The sequence below is a fragment of the Schistocerca nitens genome, chromosome 1 (genome assembly GCF_023898315.1).
Source record: "Schistocerca nitens isolate TAMUIC-IGC-003100 chromosome 1, iqSchNite1.1, whole genome shotgun sequence".
Classification (NCBI taxonomy): Eukaryota; Metazoa; Arthropoda; class Insecta; order Orthoptera; family Acrididae; genus Schistocerca; species Schistocerca nitens.
In genome coordinates this window covers 245,845,016-245,867,982 of record NC_064614.1, presented here as the reverse complement: position 1 = coordinate 245,867,982, position 22,967 = coordinate 245,845,016, and the positions used below count along the sequence as shown (strand labels likewise).

At 40.2% G+C, this 22,967-nt stretch overlaps 1 protein-coding gene across 2 annotated transcripts in view; it reads right to left on the bottom strand.

Annotated features, from left to right (window-relative positions):
• The window catches only part of LOC126246795 (GATOR complex protein MIOS), a 214,967-nt gene that overhangs the window by 109,861 nt on the left and 82,139 nt on the right, over positions 1 to 22,967 (bottom strand). The window lies entirely within an intron of this gene.

The following is a 22,967-nucleotide window of genomic DNA, read 5'->3' as shown; positions in this document are numbered from 1 at the left end:
TGGTCTGTGGCATAATGTTCACACAAACATAAACTTTTAGTTGCCATTTAACAGAGTTCAGTGTGTGCGTCATCTGTAGCACACACAGAATATCTGAGCAATATATCTGTTCCTACCATGTCCAGTCTAGCAAGTCCTCATTAACGAGTGCAACTGCTGCTCTGATACGAGCTCACAGTTCCTGCAGATCCCGCACCAGGGTCTGAAAGACAGCATCCTTCACAAGGGCCAAAGAAAAAATTCTAATGGTATATCTGTAGACCTTGGGGGGCTATGAAATGGGTCCGCCTTTACCAATCCAGTGACAAGGAAATACGTTGTTCAAACTCTTCATGATTGTGGCCTAGTGAGGAGGGGAACCATACTGCTGCAGTATGATGTCAGGTTCCAGTTTTGCAATTCTTTGACCTGTGGAAATGCAAACTGATCCAACATATCCAGACAAAAAAGGTTCCACCACATGCTCATGAAGCAGACTGCACCATGTGTTTACCTTTGGACTACTACATACAGTTTATTTGCTGAAGTGCATGCAGGTTCTCCAAGCCCCAGATCCTCACATCATGGGAAGGTAATCCCAACACACAAAATCATGCTTCATCCATGACCATCACCTTTTTCAGATAGTCTGGGTCACCATCAATGTGACTCAGAATCTCTATTGCATATGCTTTGCACTTTGGGTGTCATGTCAAGCAGCAGCTGAACCTTGTAAGTGTGAAGTTTCAGACTCTTTTTTTGCAACGTGCACACTGTGTAGGTTCTTTAAATGGCGTAGGCATATAAATAAATATTCACACTCAGCAGCACGAATATTTATATGGCAAAGATATCATAGGGAGATATCATTATATCGGCCCTAAATGAATAATGAAGGTTAATTTGTAAATATTGTTATGTAACTCATTTGTTTTTCTCACCGATCTCTGTATCTTTTGGTCTTTTGAGCTGGTGCAAGAAAGACATATGCAAATGAGTTGTCTGAGTATTGTGTTAAGTTATAATACTTGAAAGTCACAAGTTTTCAATCTACTACTGAGCTACACCCTAATTTCCTTCTCCCAAAAAGATGAGGACTGCATTTTAAAATTCAGCTCTTCGGTGAGGAAGTCAACACAAAGAGAGAATAACTGCCTCAGCTACAACGGTATTGTTCTTCATCATTCTACATCTACATCCCTACTCCACAAGCCACCTGACGGTGTGTGGTGGAGGGTACCTTGAGTACCTCTATCGGTTCTCCCTTCTATTCCAGTCTCGTATTGCTTGTAGAAAGAAAGATTGTCAGTATGCCTCTGTGTGGGCTCTAATCTCTCTGATTTTATCCTCGTGGTCTCCTCGCGAGATATATGTAGGAGGGAGCAATATACTGCTTGACTCCTCGGTGAAGGTATGTTCTCGAAACTTCAACAAAAGCCTGTACCAAGCTACTGAGCGTCTCTCTCACAGAGTATTCCACTGGAGTTTATGTATCATCTCTGTAACCTCCGTAACGCTTTCGCGATAACTAAATGTTCCTGTAACGAAGCACGCTGCTCTCTGTTGGATCTTCTCTATCTCTTCTATCAACCTTATCTGGTACGGATCCCACACCTGTGAGCAGTACTCAAGCAGTGGGCGAACACGTGTGCTGTAACCTACTTCCTTTGTTTTTGGGCTGCATTTCCTTAGGATTCTTCCAATGAATCTCAGTCTGGCATCTGCTTTACCGACGATTAATTTTATATGGTCATTCCATTTTAAATCACTCCTAATGCCTACTCCCAGATAATTTATGGAATTAACTGCTTCCAGTAGCTGACCTGTTACATTGTGGCTAAATGATAAAGGATCTTTCTTTCTATGCATGCGCAGCACATTACACTTGTCTACATTGATATTCAATTGCCATTCCCTGCACCATGCATCAATTTGTTGCAAATCGTCCTGCATTTCAGTACAATTTTCCATGGTTACAACCTTTCAATATACTACAGCATCAACCACAAAAAGCCTCAGTGAACTTTCGATGTTATCCACAAAGTTGTTTATATGTATTGTGAATAGCAACGGTCCTACAACACTCCCTTGCGGCACACCTGAAATCACTCTTACTTCGGAGGACTTCTCTCCATTGAGAATGGCATGCTGCGTTCTGTTATCTAGGAACTCTTCAATCCAATCACACAATTGGTCTGATAGTCCATATGCTCTTACTTTGTTCATTAAATGACTGTGGGGAACTGTACCAAACACCTTGCAGACGTCAAGAAACACGGCATCTACCTGGGAACCCCTGTCTACGGCCCTCTGAGTCTCGTGGATGAATAGCACAAGCTGGGTTTCACATGATCGTCTTTTTCGAAACCCATGCTGATTCCTACAGAGTAGATTTCTAGTCTCCAGAAAAGTCATTATACTCTAACACAATACATGTTCCAAAATTCTACAACTGAGATATATGTCTATAGTTCTGCACGTATGTTCGACATCCCTTCTTGAAAACGGGGATAACCTGTGCCCTTTTCCAATCTTCTGGAATGCTACGCTCTTCTAGAGACCTACGGTACACCACTGCAAGAAGGGAGGCAAGTTCCTTCACGTACTCTGTGTAAAATCGAACTGGTATCCCATCAGGTCCAGCGGCCTTTCCTCTTTTGAGCGATTTTAATTGTTTTTCTATCCCTTTGTCATCTATTTCAATATTGGAGAGAAAAGGTAAATTACCAAGCCACACACCAAAACTAAAAGACATTAATATATATCCTATGTTTTAGAAGTGTCACAACATTCTTAACATGCATGCATCTTTGCCTGCACGCATTTCTAGGCAGACAATTTTTGGCGCTGCTTAATGATAATTACTGCACATCTGGAAAATCCAGATTCTCGCTTCCCAACCAATATAACATCAAGGTTGGCGGTAGCTAAAACTGTTGAGACACTTGATGGATTGATTTGGTTGGGCTCTGGATAATTGCTTGTTACATCCGTTCCATATCTGCATTACCCATGTTTGGATGCCCAGACATTTGCATGACTCATGCTTGGGCACCCATATCTCAGCCTCTTCATGACACTTCCAGATTCCTTGAACCTTGTGTATCACAGTCTGATGGTCAGATGTGATAGTGGTGTGTTTCTAAAACATGTCCAGAAGTTCTGCTGAACCTGACATCAGATGTAGTCTCTCAACCACTCCATATGTTGTGCTATCTGCTGCAGGGGAGGATATTTTTGTCAATAACTCGCCAGCAAAACTTTTGGCATATTTGAACATTATGCTGCCAACTGAACCTTTCTACCTCTCGCCATTTCTGAAATGCACAAAATCAAAGTTGTAAAGAATTTTGGAACTCTGTACTTTAGCTTTTACGAAAATAGAGGTGAGGTCATAACACTGACATTATTCCATCATGGATCTTCCACTGTTTTATTTTGTCTAATGGCTTTCCTTTCATCCCATAACCCAGTGCTGTTTTCCTTTGCTACTATTTTCTAATGTATTAATATACTCCATCCTCTTCCTTCTCTTCTTTCCTGTTTTTTATGTCACCTTCCAAACCGCACCACACGCTCTGACTTACAAGCCACACTGTATCAACCGTCTCATCCACAGACAAAACATGGCTATGTGACCATGCTGATTACTGTTGCTGCATTTCATGTCCTATTTTACTACCACCAATACCTTTAATCACAGATCTTCAAATTGATCACTCTTCCTGGGTCATGCTTGTGTATTAGCTTCCTTTTCCACATGAACTTGTAACTCATTCTACCAACCCTTCCCCACCCCCACTCCTCCTCCTCTCTTATTCCAGTTCACAAATGCTAACCCCACTTAATCTACTGACATGTACTGTCCCCCTTCTTCATACATACCTGATCACCGACCTGCAGCCGACATCATAGTCTTTCTATTTACCTTTCTTTTTGATCTCAGTATGTTTTCATGTAGGTTTCAGTTTGTTCTCACCTTTCACTATCAGCCTACTCCCTCATGTTTCATCTTGTTTCCCCATACTTTATCCATTTTGTCCTTTTTGTGGTTTTTCCCACATATTTTGGCATATTTTTGCGAATTTTTTGCACTTATTTCTATATTACTTACATATTTTTATGCGTTTCGATTCTCCCCCATGGTTTCTCGCTGCTTTCATCTGCATCAATACAGAACCCAGAACACAGTTCCGCATACTGTTCCTGCCTGGCGCTCAGAATTCCCCCAAATGCTACACCATCAAATTACCTATTTCCAGCTGCAACCCTTCCTTCCACAATGCCCTCCATCTGTTCAGATTCTGCCAGTCCGTAACCCTCACCAACACGATCCTGAAAAACCACACAAAAAAGGCCCAAATATCCTTCCAGTACCTCCTATGCATCCCTAAAATTCTTCTGCTGTGCAATCCCATATTCCTCTATCCCATCTCACACACAGAGACTCTTACCCTGCATAAATCACAGCACAATGCCAGCTCAACAGACTCTCTAACCTGTTCACCTCCAACTCCCACCTTGGATTACCACTATCCATCATTTTTATAACAACCTTCAAACCTCCGCCACATCCCCTCATAGCTGACAAACCCTGTCTCACAGACCTACTACTTTTATCCCACCTACATAAACTTCCTCCCAGCACCATACAGAATCCAGAATGTAAGCTGACCCAAAACATAGTCACGAATATTTCCTGCAAAAGCCTTAGTGCCACAAAGGTATCAGTTCCTTCCAAAGCGCTGACCCTTTTGCCCCGCTCCCAAATCCTATCATGCTAGACTTGTTAAAAACCTTCTCACCTACCCCCATTCCCTACAATGGAAACACTTTTTCACTATCAATCCTACGAATCATACTCAAACACAGACCAATGTTGAACTCTGCCTGACTCAGGTTACTCCTCTATCAACACGTAATCCGCCACCACTGTCCCCAAATCAACCCTTGTTAACTTTCCAGAATTTCTTCACCTCAACATCATTCCCCAAATCCCTCAACATGCAAGCTAACATTACATCCACAATCCACCACCTAAAAACTGAGCCCGACCTTATAATCCCACCTTCTGACAAAGGCTCTACCACAAGTGTTACCTGGCAGAACTCCATCAGCCATTAGATTCATCCACCTACAAACCCTGCCACAGTGACCCCATTCCTGAAATCAGCAGTATCTCCAGTCTCCCCTCAAATCCTCAGGCCTCTCCCAGAACCTCTTCCTGGATTCTGTCTCTCTCCTGACCCCTACTACTACATGCATTCCTACCTTCTACATGCTTCATAAAGTCCATAAACCCAACTAGCCAGGACACACCATTGTGGTCAATTACTGTGCCCCCACTGAGAGAACCTCTGCTCTCGTAGACCAACACCTTCAGCCTATTACCCACAATCTACCCTCCTATATAAAAGACACCAACCATTTCCTCCGTCAACCCTCCAAAGTACCTGTTCCTTCATCACACAATCCCCTGCTCATTACACTACCATCACTAATGCCCAAGGCCTTGCTAATATTGAACACTACCTTTCCCAATGTCTGATGGATTCCAAACCTAGAACCAACTATATCCTCACCCACAATTACATCTCCCTTGAAAGCATCACCTGCAAAGAAATCAGGGGTACAGCAATGGGCACCTGCATGGCACCATCCTGTGCCAACATACTCATGGGTCATCTACAAGAATCTTTACTCACCACCCAGAATCACAAGCATGGCAAGTTTCCCTTCATACTTCTTCCACAGCATCTAAAGGAAGGCATTGTACTGCTTCTTCACCATCACTCTTCTGAAAGCTCCTTGTCAATGTAGTAACTTAAGCAGTGCAGAAAAGGCTGTACTACAAAATCTATGAGAGGACACTGATGTAGTGGTACTGAAAGTTGACAAAGATAATGCAAGCATTTTGTTTACCTCATAGGGTGTATGGTGATAAGATGTGTGGTCTGCTAAGTGATTTTACCTACACGAGGACCGGTTATGATCCTATGGGATGTGTGCAACAGAAAACTTATGCACTACTGAATTCTTCCTCCTTATCACAAGAGATCATCAAGAGGTTAGGACCACATGGTTGTGCACCACCAAGACTGTATCGTCTTCCAAAAATTCATAAGTAAAGTGTTCCAATATGTCCAATAGTGAGCAACACTGGAGCTGAGGATTTAGCTTAACATCTCACCTCTTTGCTTTGACTGTCGGTGGACAAATGCTCACATCACATCTATATCTCAGACGACTTTATCAATACACTGAGGGCTCTCCATCTAAGCAGTTCTGACTGTTTAGTTAGCTTTAACGTGGTATCATTTTTTACAAATGACCTTCTCACAGTTTCTTTGGCACCAATCGGTGAAAAGCACTGCTTTTTTTCGGCATGCTCTATCCTCAACTTACTTTATGTTCAGCCAAATATATTTCGAACAGACTGACGGTGTCACCATGGTCAGTCATCTGTCTCCCTTGGTGGCCAAGCTTTTTTTTGTGAAGAATTTTGAGGAGGGGGCACTTTAATCAGCTGCCCTTAAACCAACTGTATTTTCAAGGTATGTGGATGATACTTTCATAGTGTGGCCTCGGGGACAAGATAAATTGATGGAGTTTCTTCACATCAACTCCATTCATAACAACATTCAGTTCCCTATGGAAATATAGAAAGACGGTTTCTGCCTTTCTTAGAAGTCTTGGTTAGATGAAAGAATGATGGCTCTCTGGGGTATTCAGTTTATTGTGGGCCCACTCATACTACTTTGTACTTGCAAGTGCAAGTTGTCATCTACCATTGAAATCTATGAACGTTCTTAAAATACTCACACACAGAGCTAACACTATCTCAGATTCAGATAGTTTGCCTAAAAAGCTCACCCACCTAAATACAGTGTTCAGAAAAAAAAATGGATATTCCACCCGGCAGATTAATAGGGCACTGTCAATTAAAACCAAGAACCAGGAAGTGGATAAAATGAAAAACATGTCAGCAAAATCATTAGCCTTTCTTCCTTATGTGGCAACATTTCATTTAAAACAGCAAGAATAATCTGTAAATTTTAGGTGGGAGTGATTTTCCATCCACCATCTAAGATTGTAAGCCTTATGGGATCAGAGAAGGATGACTTATTATTGCAGAAGGCCGGAATTTACAAAATACCTTGTCAATATGGTACGCCTTACGCAGGACAGATGACAGACCACACGCGCTGTGAAAGAACACTGCACTGAACATCAATGTTGCACTAGCCTTTCGCAAGTCCACTATTGCCAAACATTTTATTTACATTGGACATTCAATGAAGTATGACAGAACTGTGATTTCACCACAGCAATATCTTCCTGGGACTCCATTATTAAACAATCTGTGGAAATACACCTGGTGGAAAAGCTGATGAACTGAGATAGTGGTTACTAGTTGGGCTGTGCATGGAACCCCCATCATCTTCACAATTTGCTCTAAAAGAAGACAACAGGTGTGCCAAAAGTTGTGGGAAGCAGTAATGCAGAGAACAGCTAAGCTCAGCAGTCCCACCAGCCAGGGTGCTGCCACCCGGAAGTGTGGTCCATGTATCAACTTGATTTTCACACATGTGCAGAATATTCACAGTGAGCTATATACTGTGAAAAGGAGTCAGTCTTCGTCAGTCTTCAATGGCTTGCCTGATGATTGGCAGGTGGCCAGTCGAAATATCATGCAATGAATTAAACAATGACCGCCTGTAAGCCCAAAATTTGTTTGAACAACTGTTCCCATATTTGACAAAACTCAAATTTCTTTCAATTAAAAACTTTATCAAATAAAAATTATCATTTTCTTTTTAAAAACTATGCTACAGTAACCAAGTATCTCTTGTAACATTACTATCGATAGTTGTGGCGCCAGTACTCAGATGGTGCTGACCTCAGGTGTGCCCTCTGATAGGATCATTCCAGAGTCCACTATATAAGCTGGCGCAGGGCCAGTCTGAGTCTTTCTCTGCGATGATGTGAGTAGCTGAGTGCATGCTGCCAGTGTTATCATATTGGCTATGCTGTTCCCCTGGTGGACTCTATTTAATGTTGTAACTTGGTGAGAGTGTGGGTTTATGAACTTGTAATAAAGCAAGTGGATCCTTTCCAGTTGCTGTTTTTCTTCCCCTTAAGAATAGTTTCTTTTTTTCCCTAGGTTTTGTGACATCTGAGATAGTGCTATTGGTATGGCATGTGCAAAGTGCCTAAAAATAGTGAAGACTGACTCATGGTTCATCAAACATAAATTTATTATCTGTTACCTTTTCTCAGTTATTTATAATCCATAAGTGTGATTAGCTTACCTAAAAAGTGAGCTAATTAAAACATGTCAGTAATTTCAGATTTCATTTCCATTGTTCATAACTAGGCATATGTCTAGTTGCTAACACCCTGATACAGCAGATGACAAAGCTATACAAATAAATAATGTAACCCTACAGCCAATGGTGAAAATATGTTAGCAACACTGAAATTCATTTAGCTTCAGAGTAATTAAGGTCAGTAGGTAAAAGACTGTTACTGAAACAGAACCTCATATTTCAGTAAACTAACCAGCATAATTCAATAGGAATTATAGTTACATCTAAAAATCCTTTTTAAAACAAATCTCCCTCTACAATTTAGTTAGTCACAAATGTAAATCTTTAATTGCAATTTATGAAAAATACAGTAAACAATAATAGCTAACTTCAGTTTTAAACAATGGAAAATCCAGGATGGAATGTAACAATATTAGAGAAGGAAAGTTGCTACTCACCATATAGCAACAAGTGGACCACACAGTTGCTGAACATGCTGCCAAACATGATATCCCTCATTTCAATGACTGCTTCACAGCCTGTGCCATATGGATCCTTCCCACCAACACCAGCTTTTCTGAATTGCACAAGTGGGAACTTCCTTGCAAAACCTCCTATGTTCCCATAACCCTCCTGGCCTCAACATTCTTTAGTCACTGTCCTCACCCATCCAGCCCCCACCCTGTTCCCATTCCAGCACTACACAGCTGTCATTTTACTGCCACACCCAGTATTTTAATTTCTTTTTATCTCTCTCCTTTCCACTACTTACCCCCCACCCCCACCTTCTCTCCTGCCCTCCGTCTAAACTGCAGCACTTCACTGTCCGCCACCCCCATCACACTATCCCTCCCCCTTCCCACCCCAGCCTTCTCCTTACCCCTACCCAGTCACCACTCCCATCACGCACTGGTGCTGCTGCTTACAGTGTGGTTTCAGTTGTCGGAGACTGCTGACGTGTGTGCAAGTTGTGTGTGTGTGTGTGTGTGTGTGTGTGTGTGTGTGTGTGTGTGTGTGTGTTTCTATTGCTGATAAAGGCTTTAATGGCCAAAATCTATAATTGTGTAAATTTTTTTGTTTTGCCTATCGCGACTCAGCATCTTTGCTGTATGGTGATTAGCAACTTTCATTCTCTAATATTGTTAACTTCAGTTTTAATTATGGTAAACTTGTAAAAGAGGCATGTTGGAAGCGGTTTTCAGTCAGTCTGTGGCAAATTTGACTGGGGCAAAATCTATGTCCAAAATATGGGATAATGTACCACAGTAATAATTATTATTATTATTATTATTATTCGTTACAGTCAACTTTGGACTACGCTAAGCATCAGTCATTTCTTGTGCTTTTTCTTGCGTTCTTCCCAGTACTTCTTCATTTTTTCTGAGTGGGCTTCTTTACGTTCTTGCGACCAGGTTGTTCCCGTCTTCTTTGATTGCGTTCGGTCTTTGAATCCCTGTATTTTGTTGATGGCATTCCTATATTCCATTCTGTTGTAAACTGTCTCTGGTATAATGTTCATTTCTGCAATGTCTTCTTTTACTTCTTTCAGCCAGTTAATTTGTGTCTTTCTGCTTTCCATGTATTCCAGGATTTTCTTTGCCGTTCTTTCTGGTGCCATTCTTTTGACATGCCCATAGAAACTCAGTCTTCTCTTTTTAAAGGATGTTGTCAGTTTTTCAATTTTCTCGTATAACTCTTTATTGGATCGCAATTTATAATCTTGTCCATCCTTTTTAGGTCCTAAGATCTTTCTCAGTATTTTTCTCTCTTTTATTTCCAATTTCTCCAACAGACGTTTTCTGTTCAGTGGGATGCATTCAATCGCATACAAACTTCCTGGTTTTATTACCGCATTGTAGTGCCTGAGCTTGGCATTGATGGAGATCGACTTTTTATTGTATACATTTCGGCATAGCTGGTACGCCGTTTCCATCTTTATTGCTCTTTCCTGTAGTGAAACATTTGGTAACCCTGTCGGTGTAATCCATTCCCCTAGATACTTAAATTTATGAACTCTCTTAATTATTCCATATTTAGTTTGCAATGTCTGTGTTGGGTCTGTTTTGTCCTGTATCATCAGTTCTGTCTTTTCATACGATATTTGTAGACCTGTCTTCTCAGCGATCTCATGCAGCATTTCTATCTGAATCTTTGCTGTTTCGATGTCATCTGCCAATATTGCCATGTCATCAGCAAATGCCAGACATTCAATTTTTGTTTTATTTCTTCCTAACGTTATCCCATTTTTCACTCCAGCTTCTGCCATCTTCTTTCTCCATTCCCTGACCACTTTTTCAAGGACAATGTTAAACAACAGTGGGGAGAGCCCATCCCCTTGTCTAACACCTGTTCCAATTACAAACGGTTGTGACAATCTACCCAAAAACTTCACTTGCGATTTTGTTCCCGTAAGGGTTTCCTGGATTAGACTTCTGCTTTTATCATCAATCCCAAATTCTTCTAATGTGTTAATCAGGGTTGGTCTATCAATAGAATCATATGCTTTTTTGAAGTCTATGAATGTAATTACTAGATTTTTCGATGTGCGTGCGCGAAGTTGTATTATGGAGAGTAGACTGAAAATCTGTTCACTGCATGATCTTCCTTTTCTAAACCCAGCCTGATATTCACCCAGTTCTTTCTCTACTTGATTTTCAATCCTGTTTTGTAGTGCCTTGGATAGGATCTTATAGGCCACTGATAACAATGAGATACCTCTGTAGTTATTTGCATTTGTCTTGGCACCCTTCTTATGTAACGGATGAATCAATGCTGTCTTCCATTCCTCCGGAATCTTCTCTGTATTCCAAATCTCTTCAAACAGCGCCTCGAAATTATTTATTAAGTTTTCTCCTGCGTATTTCAGTAGTTCCGCTACTAACGAATCTTTACCAGATGCTTTATTGTTTTTCAATCCTTTCAAGATCTCTTTAATTTCTTCTTTATTAGGTGGTTCAGAGTCTGGTAGCTTATTCTTAGGCATCTCAAATGTCAAGGTTTCCTCAGTAATAATAATAATTATTATTATTAAGGACTATGTCAAATTTCAATAATGCTCACTGTGTCAATAGGATCATCCTATAAATGCTGTTACCTCCAATAGTTACTTGCTGCACACACAGTTTCTGCATTGATACTTCCTCTAGCATTTGTAGACTTAGAGAAAGCTTTTGACAATGTTGACTGGAATACCCTCCTTCAAATTCTGAAGATGGCAGGGGTAAAATACAGGGAGCGAAAGGCTATTTACAATTTGTACAGAAACCAGATGGCAGTTATAAAGAGTCGAGGGCCATGAAAGGGAAGCAGTGGTTGGGAAGGGAGTGAGACAGGGTTGTAGCTTCTCCCCGATGTTATTCAATCTGTATATTGAGCAAGCAGTGAAGGAAACAAAAGAAAAATTCAGAGTAGGTATTAAAATCCATGGAGAAGAAATAAAAACTTTGAGGTTCACCGATGACGTTGTAATTCTGTCGGAGACACCAAAGGACTTGCAAGAGCAGTTGAACGGAATGGACAGTGTCATGAAAGGAGGGTATAAGATGAACATCAACAAAAGCAAAACGAGGATAATGGAATGTAGTCGGATTAAGTCAGGTGATGCTGAGGGAATTAGATTAGGAAATGAGACACTTAAAGTAGTAAAGGAGTTTTGCTATTTGGGGAGCAAAATAACTGACGATGGTCGAAGTAGAGAGGATATAAAATGTAGACTGGCAATGGCAAGGAAAGCGTTTCTGAAGAAGAGAAATTTGTTAACATCTAGTATTGATTTAAGTGTCAGGAAGTCGTTTATGAAAGTATGTGTATGGAGTGTAGCCATGTATGGAAGTGAAACATGGACAATAAATAGTTTGGACAAGAAGAGAATAGAAGCTTTTGAAATGTGGTGGTACAGAAGAATGCTGAAGATTAGATGGGTAGATCATATACCTAATGAGGAGATATTGAATAGGATTGGGGAGAAGAGAAGTTTGTGGCACAACTTGACTAGAAGAAGGGATCGATTGGTAGGACATGTCCTGAGGCAACAAGGGATCACAAATTTAGCATTGGAGGGCAGTGTGGAGGGTAAAAATTGTAGATGGAGACCAAGAGATGAATACACTAAGCAGATTCAGAAGGATGTAGGTTGCAGTAGGTACTGGGAGATGAAGGAGCTTGCACAGGATAGATTAGCATGGAGAGCTGCATCAAACCAGTCTCAGGACTGAAGACCACAACAAACAACATGATTTCTCACATCCGAATCGAGTGTAAGCTGTACAATAATGTTGCTTATTAGAATCTGCATGATTCTTCCCATGCAAACAATTGAAATTGCGTATCCTACTTTAAATCATGATCCCAGTCTGAATATGATTTTTCTGCTGCGAAAATTGTATTCTGACTGCAGTAATGTGTGTTTTCAACAAAAAATGTTCTCACAAGAGAGAGAACATTCTAAGCATCTCAAGGCTCGCTGGATTTATTAACAGCTTTAGTTTCTTCATTAGATGATATAGTTCCGGATCTCCTGATAAGAATGTCAGCTCTTGTCTTTCTGTATCAGAAATTTGGCAATCTGAAAACCGTAACTTCAATCATTGGTGGTGAGCCTCCCATTCTTTCTGTTGTTCATTAATAGTAGAAAAGCCATGAACACGGATGGCTTGGGGGACGTTCCTACTACAGCCTCTAACTCTTGCACTGCCTGTAATATAGTTGTTGATAGCTCCTGATAACCCTGTGCTATTTGTGTTAGGAGTTGTAAGTGTTCTGTTGTTTATAGCCTAGCCATTACATGTACAAATATGCCGTCAGCAGCTGTGCCTGCATCAAGTCTGGCCTAAATGTTTGTGGTTGAAAGCAGGCAAGTTGTCAATAATGTAGGCTTCACCATATTTGCAGATCAAACATTTTAATTTAACTTAGATGTAGAGTGAACCTCTGTTCATGTTCAAATTGACTCTCCTCTATTATAATTATAGCACAGGCTACCAGATAGCCACATAATACACTTGATCGATATTTGATAATATAATTGTTCAAGTGAAGTAACCTAGCACTAATTATTCACAAAAGTTCACTTGTGGAAAACATCTATAATTAAGACTGTCACTCAAAAAAGTTTTTAAATCACTGCCCTTGAAATCCAACAGAAGTTGTTGTTGTTGTTGTTGTGGTGGTCTTCAGTCCTGAGACTGGTTTGATGCAGCTCTCCATACTACTCTATCCTGTGCAAGCTTCTTCATCTCCTAGTTTGTGGCACAACTTAACTAGAAGAAGGGATCGGTTGGTAGGACATGTTCTGTGGCATCAAGGGATCACCAATTTAGCATTGGAGGGCATCGTAGAGGGTAAAAATCGTAGAGGGAGACCAAGAGATGAATACACTAAACAGATTCAGAAGGACATAGGTTGCAGTAGGTACTGGGAGATGAAGAAGCTTGCACAGGATAGAGTAGTATGGAGAGCTGCATCAAACCAGTCTCAGGACTGAAGACCACCACAACAACAACAACAACAACAACTTCTGTTGGATTTCAAGGGCAGTGATTTAAAAACTTTTTTGAGTGACAGTCTTAATTATAGATGTTTTCCACAAGTGAACTTTTGTGAATAATTAGTGCTAGGTTACTTCACTTGAACAATTATATTATCAGATATCGATCAAGTGTATTATGTGGCTATCTGGTGGCCTGTGCTATAATTATAATAGAGGAGAGTCAATTTGAACATGAGCAGAGGTTCACTCTACATCTAAGTTAAATTAAAATGTTTGATCTGCAAATATGGTGAAGCCTACATTATTGACAACTTGCCTGCTTTCAACCACAAACATTTAGGCCAGACTTGATGCAGGCACAGCTGCCGACGGCATATTTGTACATGTAATGGCTAGGCTATAAACAACAGAACACTTACAACTCCTAACACAAATAGCACAGGGTTATCAGGAGCTAACAACAACTATATTACAGGCAGTGCAAGAGTTAGAGGCTGTAGTAGGAACGTCCCCCAAGCCATCCGTGTTCATGGCTTTTCTACTATTAATGAACAACAATAAAGAATGGGAGGCTCACCACCAATGATTGAAGTTACGGTTTTCAGATTGCCAAATTTCTGATACAGAAAGACAAGAGCTGACATTCTTATCAAGAGATCCGGAACTATATCATCTAATGAAGAAACTAAAGCTGTTAATAAATCCAGCGAGCCTTGAGATGCTTAGAATGTTCTCTCTCTTGTGAGAACATTTTTTGTTGAAAACACACATTACTGCAGTCAGAATACAATTTTCGCAGCAGGAAAATCATATTCAGACTGGGATCATGATTCAAAGTAGGATACGCAATTTCAATTGTTTGCATGGGAAGAATCATGCAGATTCTAATAAGCAACATTATTGTACAGCTTACACTCGATTCGGATGTGAGAAATCATTTTGTTTGTTGTGGTCTTCAGTCCTGAGACTGGTTTGATGCAGCTCTCCATGCTAATCTATCCTGTGCAAGCTCCTTCATCTCCCGGTACCTACTGCAACCTACATCCTTCTGAATTTGCTTAGTGTATTCATCTCTTGGTCTCCATCTACGATTTTTACCCTCCACACTGCCCTCCAATGCTAAATTTGTGATCCCTTGTTGCCTCAGAACATGTCCTACCAATCGATCCCTTCTTCTAGTCAAGTTGTGCCACAAACTTCTCTTCTCCCCAATCCTATTCAATACCTCCTCATTAGGTATATGATCTACCCATCTAATCTTCAGCATTCTTCTGTACCACCACATTTCAAAAGCTTCTATTCTCTTCTTGTCCAAACTATTTATTGTCCATGTTTCACTTCCATACATGGCTACACTCCATACAAATACTTTCAGAAACAACTTCCTGACACTTAAATCTATACTCGATGTTAACAAATTTCTCTTCTTCAGAAACGCTTTCCTTGCCATTGCCAGTCTACATTTTATATCCTCTCTGCTTCGACCATCATCAGTTATTTTGCTCCCCAAATAGCAAAACTCCTTTACTACTTTAAGTGTATCATTTCCTAATCTAATTCCCTCAGCATCACCCAATTTAATTCGACTACATTCCATTATCCTCATTTTGCTTTTGTTGATGTTCGTCTTATATCCTCCTTTCAAGACACTGTTCATTCTGTTCAACTGCTCTTCCAAGTCCTTTGCTGTCTCTGACAGAATTACAATGTCATCAGCGAACCTCAAAGTTTTTATTTCTTCTGTGTGGATTTTAATACCTACTCCAAATTTTTCTTTTGTTTCCTTTACTGCTTGCTCAATATACAGATTGAATAACATCGGGGAGAGGCTAAAACCCTGTCTCACTCCCTTCCCAACCACTGCTTCCCTTTCATGGCCCTCGACTCTTATAACTGCCATCTGGTTTCTGTACAAATTGTAAATAGCCTTTCACTCCCTGTATTTTACCCCTGTCACCTTTAGAACTTGAAGGAGAGTATTCCAGTCAACATTGTCAGAAGCTTTCTCTAAGTCTACAAATGCTAGAAATGTAGGTTTGCCTTTCCTTAATCTTCCTTCTAAGATAAGTCGTAAGGTCAGTATTGCCTCACGTGTTCCAACATTTCTACGGAATCCAAACTGATCTTCCCTGAGGTCAGCTTCTATTAGTTTTTCCATTCGTCTGTAAATAATTCGTGTTAGTATTTTGCAGCTGTGGCTTATTAAACTGATTGTTCGGTAATTTTCACATCTGTCAACACCTGCTTTCTTTGGGATTGGAATTATTATATTCTTCTTTAAGTCTGAGGGTATTTCGCCTGTCTCATACATCTTGCTCACCAGATGGTAGAGTTTTGTCAGGACTGGCTCTCCCAAGGCCGTCAGTAGATCTAATGGAATGTTGCCTACTCCCGGGGCCTTGTTTCGACTCAGGTCTTTCAGTGCTCTGTCAAACTCTTCACGCAGTATCGTATCTCCCATTTCATCTTCATCTACGTCCTCTTCGATTTCCATAATATTGTACTCAAGTACATCGCCCTTGCATAGACCCTCTACAAGGTGCATTCAAGTTCTAAGGCCTCCGATTTTTTTTCTCCAGACTGGAAAGAGATAGAAACATGCGCATTGTTTTAAAATGAGGCCGCGTTCATTGTCAATACGTCCCAGAGATGGCAGCACCGTACGGCAGATGGAATTTTACCACCAGCGGCGAGAATGAGAACTGTTTTAAATACTTAAAATGGCGACATTTTCCTTACTGGAACAGCACGCAATCATTCGTTTTCTGAATTTGCGTGGTGTGAAACCAATTGAAATTCATCGACAGTTGAAGGAGACATGTGGTGATGGAGTTATGGATGTGTCAAAAGTGCGTTCGTGGGTGCGAGAGTTTAATGAAGGCAGAACATCGTGTGACAACAAACCGAAACTACCTCGGGCTCGCACAAGCCGGTCTGACGACATGATCGAGAAAGTTGAGAGAATTGTTTTGGGGGATCGCTGAATGACTGTTGAACAGATCGCCTCCAGAGTTGGCATTTCTGTGGGTTCTGTGCACACAATCCTGCATGAAGACCTGAAAATGCGAAAAGTGTCATCCAGGTGGGTGCCACGAATGCTGATGGACGACCACATGGCTGCCCGTGTGGCATGTTGCCAAGCAATGTTGACACGCAACGACAGCATGAATGGGACTTTCTTTTCGTCGGTTGTGACAATGGATGAGACGTGGATGCCATTTTTCAATCCAGAAACAAAGCGCCAGTCAGCTCAATGGAAGCACACAGATTCACCGCCACCAAAAACATTTCGGGTAACCGCCAGTGCTGAAAAAATGATGGTGTCCACGTTCTGGGACAGCGAGGGCGTAATCCTTACCCATTGTGTTCCAAAGGGCACTACGGTAACAGGTGCATCCTACGAAAATGTTTTGAAGAACAAATTCCTTCCTGCACTGCAACAAAAACGTCCGGGAAGGGCTGCGAGTGTGCTGTTTCACCAAGATAATGCACCCGCACATCGAGCTAACGTTACGCAACAGTTTCTTTGTGATAACAACTTTGAAGTGATTCCTCATGCTCCCTACTCACCTGACCTGGCTCCTAGTGACTTTTGGCCTTTTCCAACAATGAAAGACTCTCTCCATGGCCGCACATTCACCAGCCGTGCTGCTATTGCCTCAGCGATTTTCCAGTGGTCAAAACAGACTCCTAAAGAAGCCTTCGCCGCTGCCATGGAATCATGGTGTCAGCGTTGTGAAAAATGTGTACGTCTGCAGGGCGATTACGTCGAGAAGTAACGCCAGTTTCATCGATTTCGGGTGGGTAGTTAATTAGAAAAAAATCGGAGGCCTTAGAACTTGAATGCACCTCATATATACTCCTTACACCTTTCTGCTTTCCCCTCTTTGCTTAGAACTGAGTTTCCATCTGAGCTCTTAATATTCATACAAGTGGCTCTCTTTTCTCAAAAGGTCTCGTTAATTTTCCTGTAGGCAGTATCTATCATACCCCTAGAGAGATAAGCCTCTACATCCTTACATTTGTCCTCTAGCCATGCCTGATTAGCCATTTTGCACTTCCTGTCGATCTCATTTTTGAGACGTTTGTATTCCTTTTTGCCTGCTTCATTTACTGCATTTTTATATTTTCTTCTTTCATCAATTAAATTCAATATTTCTTCTGTTACCCAAGGATTTCTACTAGCCCTCGTCTTTTTACCTACTTGATCCACTGCTGCCTTCACTACTTCATCCCTCAGAGCTACCCATTCGTCTTCTACTGTATTTCTTTCCCCCATTCCTGTAAATTGTTCCCTTATGCTCTCCCTGAAACTCTGTACAACCTCTGGTTTAGTCAGTTCATCCAGGTCCCATCTCCTTAAATTCCCACCTTTTTGCAATTTCTTCAGTTTTAATCTACAGAAATCAAGTACTGAGGAAATCAGGTCATTTTCTGATAGAAGAAACATGAACAGACAAAGTTCATGAAATTGTTTGTGTAGCCCAAAGTTTGTTCATGGACATGTGGGATCGTCACACCATCAATTGCGGGGACCCCATCTGTGATCTCATAAACAATGACACTAGTGGTAATGGGTTGCATCTGCTCCTGTGCCTTTTCCCAACTGAAAACATTGTTTGCTTTGCTATGTGTGCAACATGCACCCACATCGGAACACAATTTGCCATGAGTGCAGCAAAAAAAGGACAGCTGCAAGAGGTGTATTTTAGCAGTTATAATGCAGAGACATGTCTACCTATGGAAATGTACTAACTGGGCAATATATCTACTGAACTGCCAGCTTCTCAGGACTAAGTCCTAAAAATGTACTTAGGTGCATTCATAGGCAACACTCAGTGAAATTACTTTTGAACAATGATGCTTTCTGTGTGCTTGCTAAACTAATGTACTTACTGAAGTTTAGGAGCACTACCATAACAGGCAGCCGAGACAAACCTGTGGACCTATGGTGGATGCCACCTGGTTTCCTTGCCAGTTAACTTCCACTTTTACTTGCAACAAAGTCGCTCATCTAGTAAATTTTCTTGTGGTAACTCACTCCACGGAAGACAATAAGACAATGTTTTTGGAACACATTGTTTTCATGCTTCTGGAATTAGAATTCATGAAACTGCAAAAGAACTAAAATGCAATCTGCACAAATGTTCTTTCAGGCAACAACCTGTGACACACTTAGGTTTCAACCTCTTGGAATCTGGACTCGAACAAGAAGAGGATTTTGTCATGGCTGCAACTTGCAAGAAAATGATGCCTGACACCGCACACGCTGTGATCTTCTAATAACTTACAAGGTCAACCCGAATGACTAATTCTCAGGTGTGTCCTCTGGCAGGGTAATGGCAGATTCTGGCATATAAACCAGTTCGAGCCTGTTTCACTCTCTTTGTGTGTTACAATGTGTGCAGTGCAGTGCAGACTGTGAGTGTTACCATTTTGGCTATGGTAGATTAATTTAGCAAGAACACAGAAGCATCACTATTCAGAAATAATTTCATACGGCATTTGGCTATGAATGCTAAGGTGGATTCTATTTGTAACAGATGGAACTCCAATACAGCATGGATTGGATTTTTCTTGTGAATACAGTCTTAAGATATGCTGCACTATTCCTAGTAGCATCTCATATACACATTTCTTCCGAATTAACTCCATTTTAGGTTAGGCCTAATAGTGACTGTTACAAACATTGAAGTATGCAAATAACTTGACCCAGTCACTTTTATCAATTTTTCCACTCTACATTTTGGGGATTCTATTTCCATCATCAGGTGGCTTTATTTAAACCGATAAGACACAGATGATTTATACATGGAAGTTTTCTTGGCAGCTTGTGGTACTGTCTGGCAGCGGAGACAAAAACATACTGTTTTAGTACATATCTGCAATACAAGCAGTTTTTTGATGCTTACTGAACTTGAAAAATGTACAGATTATACAATATTACGTAATATTACTTCTTGCTAAAAACAATGTGTGTGAAAGATTGAGAAATGTGTACGGTAGTTTGGGAATGATACAATTTCTTCTGTAGAAAATGCACTTCTTGGATTCTCAGGATCAGTAAATAAACAAATAAGTTCTACAGTAAAACAGTGAATCAACTTTCAAGGAAATCCTGCTTTTAACAAATATTTCCTTCAGTCCCAACAAAACACCTATAAGAACAATGTCATTCCTTCCCACTTTTAACACACCCCAATTACAAAAAAGGCAACTTTTAAGAAATAAAGCTGAAACATTCTGTAAATTAAAATCCAAGTTTCACACTGTTCCTAACATGTTCAAGTGAGTTTCTGATTTTTTTCAGTTTCATACAAGGCATACTTTGTGTGATGTGATGGTAGTAATGGTAATCGGTTCTTTCAGTCGACATTTATCTAGATCAAATTCCATTGAATGATACCAGAAAAAGCATTGAACGAATCGATAAGCAATTTCTGTACAACCTACTATGTGACCCTCATCAAGCTATTTGATGTAACAGTCACTGAACTATAAAACCGAGGACCATGAAGTATGGTTTATGTTATTGTCTTGCTTATCAGTTTCACTTTCTTGGAGTTATGGCATGCAAATGTAGAAGCTTATGACTCAGCAAAAGCTGACGAACATCCATGACTTTCCAACATAGCGAAGAAGTACAATTTAGCACTGTCTTCAGAGTGTGTCATACTCAAACATAAGGCAGTGTTGTCAAATTTCAAAACAAGTGTTTCCTCTGGATGCAAAAGCAAGAACATTCAAGTATCAACATCCAATGTTGTGTAAAATATTCTTTTAAAATGTTTTCCAGAAATGAGAAGTGGCAGCATTCTTAAAGTGGAAACATACTGCAAGAAAAGACTTGTCAAATCCTCCTAAAGTTCAAAGTTGAAAATTTCAGTGTGTCAAGTAGCTGGTTTGACCACTTAAAAAGAATTATAATCTCTCACTTCAGAGTGTAGGTGGACAGAGGGAGGCTATGGACACAAACAGGGTAAGAACATCAATGGAAGAACATCACATTGCCAAGATTGATACAGGTTTACAAGCCCAGAGACATTTTTGACACAAGTGAACTAACGTCTTTTGCTATTTACTTCCTGCAAAACATATTCCATTAATGGAGAAAAATGACAGAGAGATAAAAATGTAAAGAAAGAATGAGTGTACTATTGTACATAGTGGTGGAAGTGAAAAGTTGCCTCCACTGATAACACAGAAACGTAAAACTCCCAGAAAAACGCCTCTTTTACTAACGAGTAAAACAGCAATGCCTGGGTGATGTCAGAAGCCTTTACAAAAATTTCTCAGGTGTTTAGATGTTAAGATTGGTGTAGCAGGTAGGAAAATAGTACTTACTGATTGATGCCCTGTACATCCAAGGAAACACCATTTCTGAGGAATGTAAGTGTTGTATTCCTTTCACCAAACCGCACAAATCATCTGCAGCCTCTGGACCTGGGTATAGTACAATCTGTTAAAGCCAAATACAGAGTAGCAGTTGTCCACGATTGAATTACACTCCTTGAAAGGAAAGAAGTGATGAAACTCAAAATTCTACAGGCCATGCATACGTTTACTGCTGCCCGTAACTGTGAAGCACAACAGATTGTGTTAAATTGCTTCACAAAAGCTGGTTTTGGTACACCAGTTGCTGTTAAAGATGACATTGTTCCAGAACAAGAATAGAGTAGAATCACAGATGTTCCTGAAAATGTGACATTCCAGGAGTTTGTTTACTTTGATGATGACCTTTTCACTTACATGTATGTGAGATGTGTGAAATACTTGTTAAAGAACACTGTGAGGTAGGAGGTGGTGATAACAATGATAAATACAATAATGAAGAAGAAGAAGTGGCCACTGCACTGCACCAAATTTCACAGCTTCTGTACAAGAAATTGATACCATCAGGATCTACTTTTCCTCTTGGAATATAGATGAATGAATTCTATCAAACATCAACCAACTAGATTGTTAATTTCTGTACTAAAATATGCTGGAAGGACAAAAAAAAAAAAAAAAACAACAACTCGTATTGATTTTTTTAAAAAATAATGTGTTCTGCAAAAAGTGTGATGATTGGTGTGTGTGTGTGTGTGTGTGTGTGTGTGTGTGTGTTTTCTGCATTGTTCAACTTCAAGCAGTGACAAAAAGATAATAGTTATGAGACTTCTGATGTGGGGATGTAGAGGCTTGTCCTAAAACATGACATATATTACTAGATGGTATATACTTAAAATAGATGACATTAAAGTTTTTGCTATCCTTGTGTCATATATGACACACAAAACTGGTAACTTTTATAAGCGTATGGGGTTATTCTATATTAATTAGCTAAAAGTAACAATAAACAATTTCAGGAGCTCTTCAAACTTGTGTTATGTTCTCAAGTTTCAATCCTATGCCTCCTGATGTCACTCTGTTCTCTCATTAAGTGGAAATAGTGTGTGACCACAGTAAGAATGGAGACACACTGTGATGTGGAACAAGCTAAGTATTGCTTGGGGTACCACAAAATGCCATCACCAATTGCTACAAGATGAAGCTACAGAAAAGAGTATCACAAAGCTCTGTCTCAGGCAACGACTATAAAACTATTGCATAATCAATTTGTTGAAAGAGGTTGAGTGGCACATCGAGAGAAATGTCAGTGTTGCCCATAGGCATGCTCTTGTGCATCGGAGGAGAAATTTTGTACATATGGGATATCTGCTGTATAACAAGAGGAAGCCACATGGAACATTTGTAGAAAGAGACTTGATGCTCTACCACTTTCAGAACTGACACTAAATTATTTCAAGCAAGTAAATCTGTGTTATTTAATTTTACTGTTAGGTAACTAATTTAGAATTACCCTATACAGAACCCATGTTAATGACAAAGATACATGTGCTATACTTTGCTCACCTTCCATAACATGTCACTACCTACTGCAACACGTTTCAGTGTTCAGCACTGTCAGTCATCGAAGTTAGTCACTGTTTCCTTAACGTACGCAATGGAAGAATAGTGAAATGATGTCAAGCTCCAATAAGTGTGTGTTTTCATTCATTTATTCACGTCCTATCTACACAGAACCAATAGTATTTTATTGTCGACAGACTGTTAATGGAATATTAACTCCTCGCAGTACTAAGACAGTACTTTCCACTATTTTGTACTATGAATTTTACACCTGTGTTGTATGCTACACAGTAGATTTA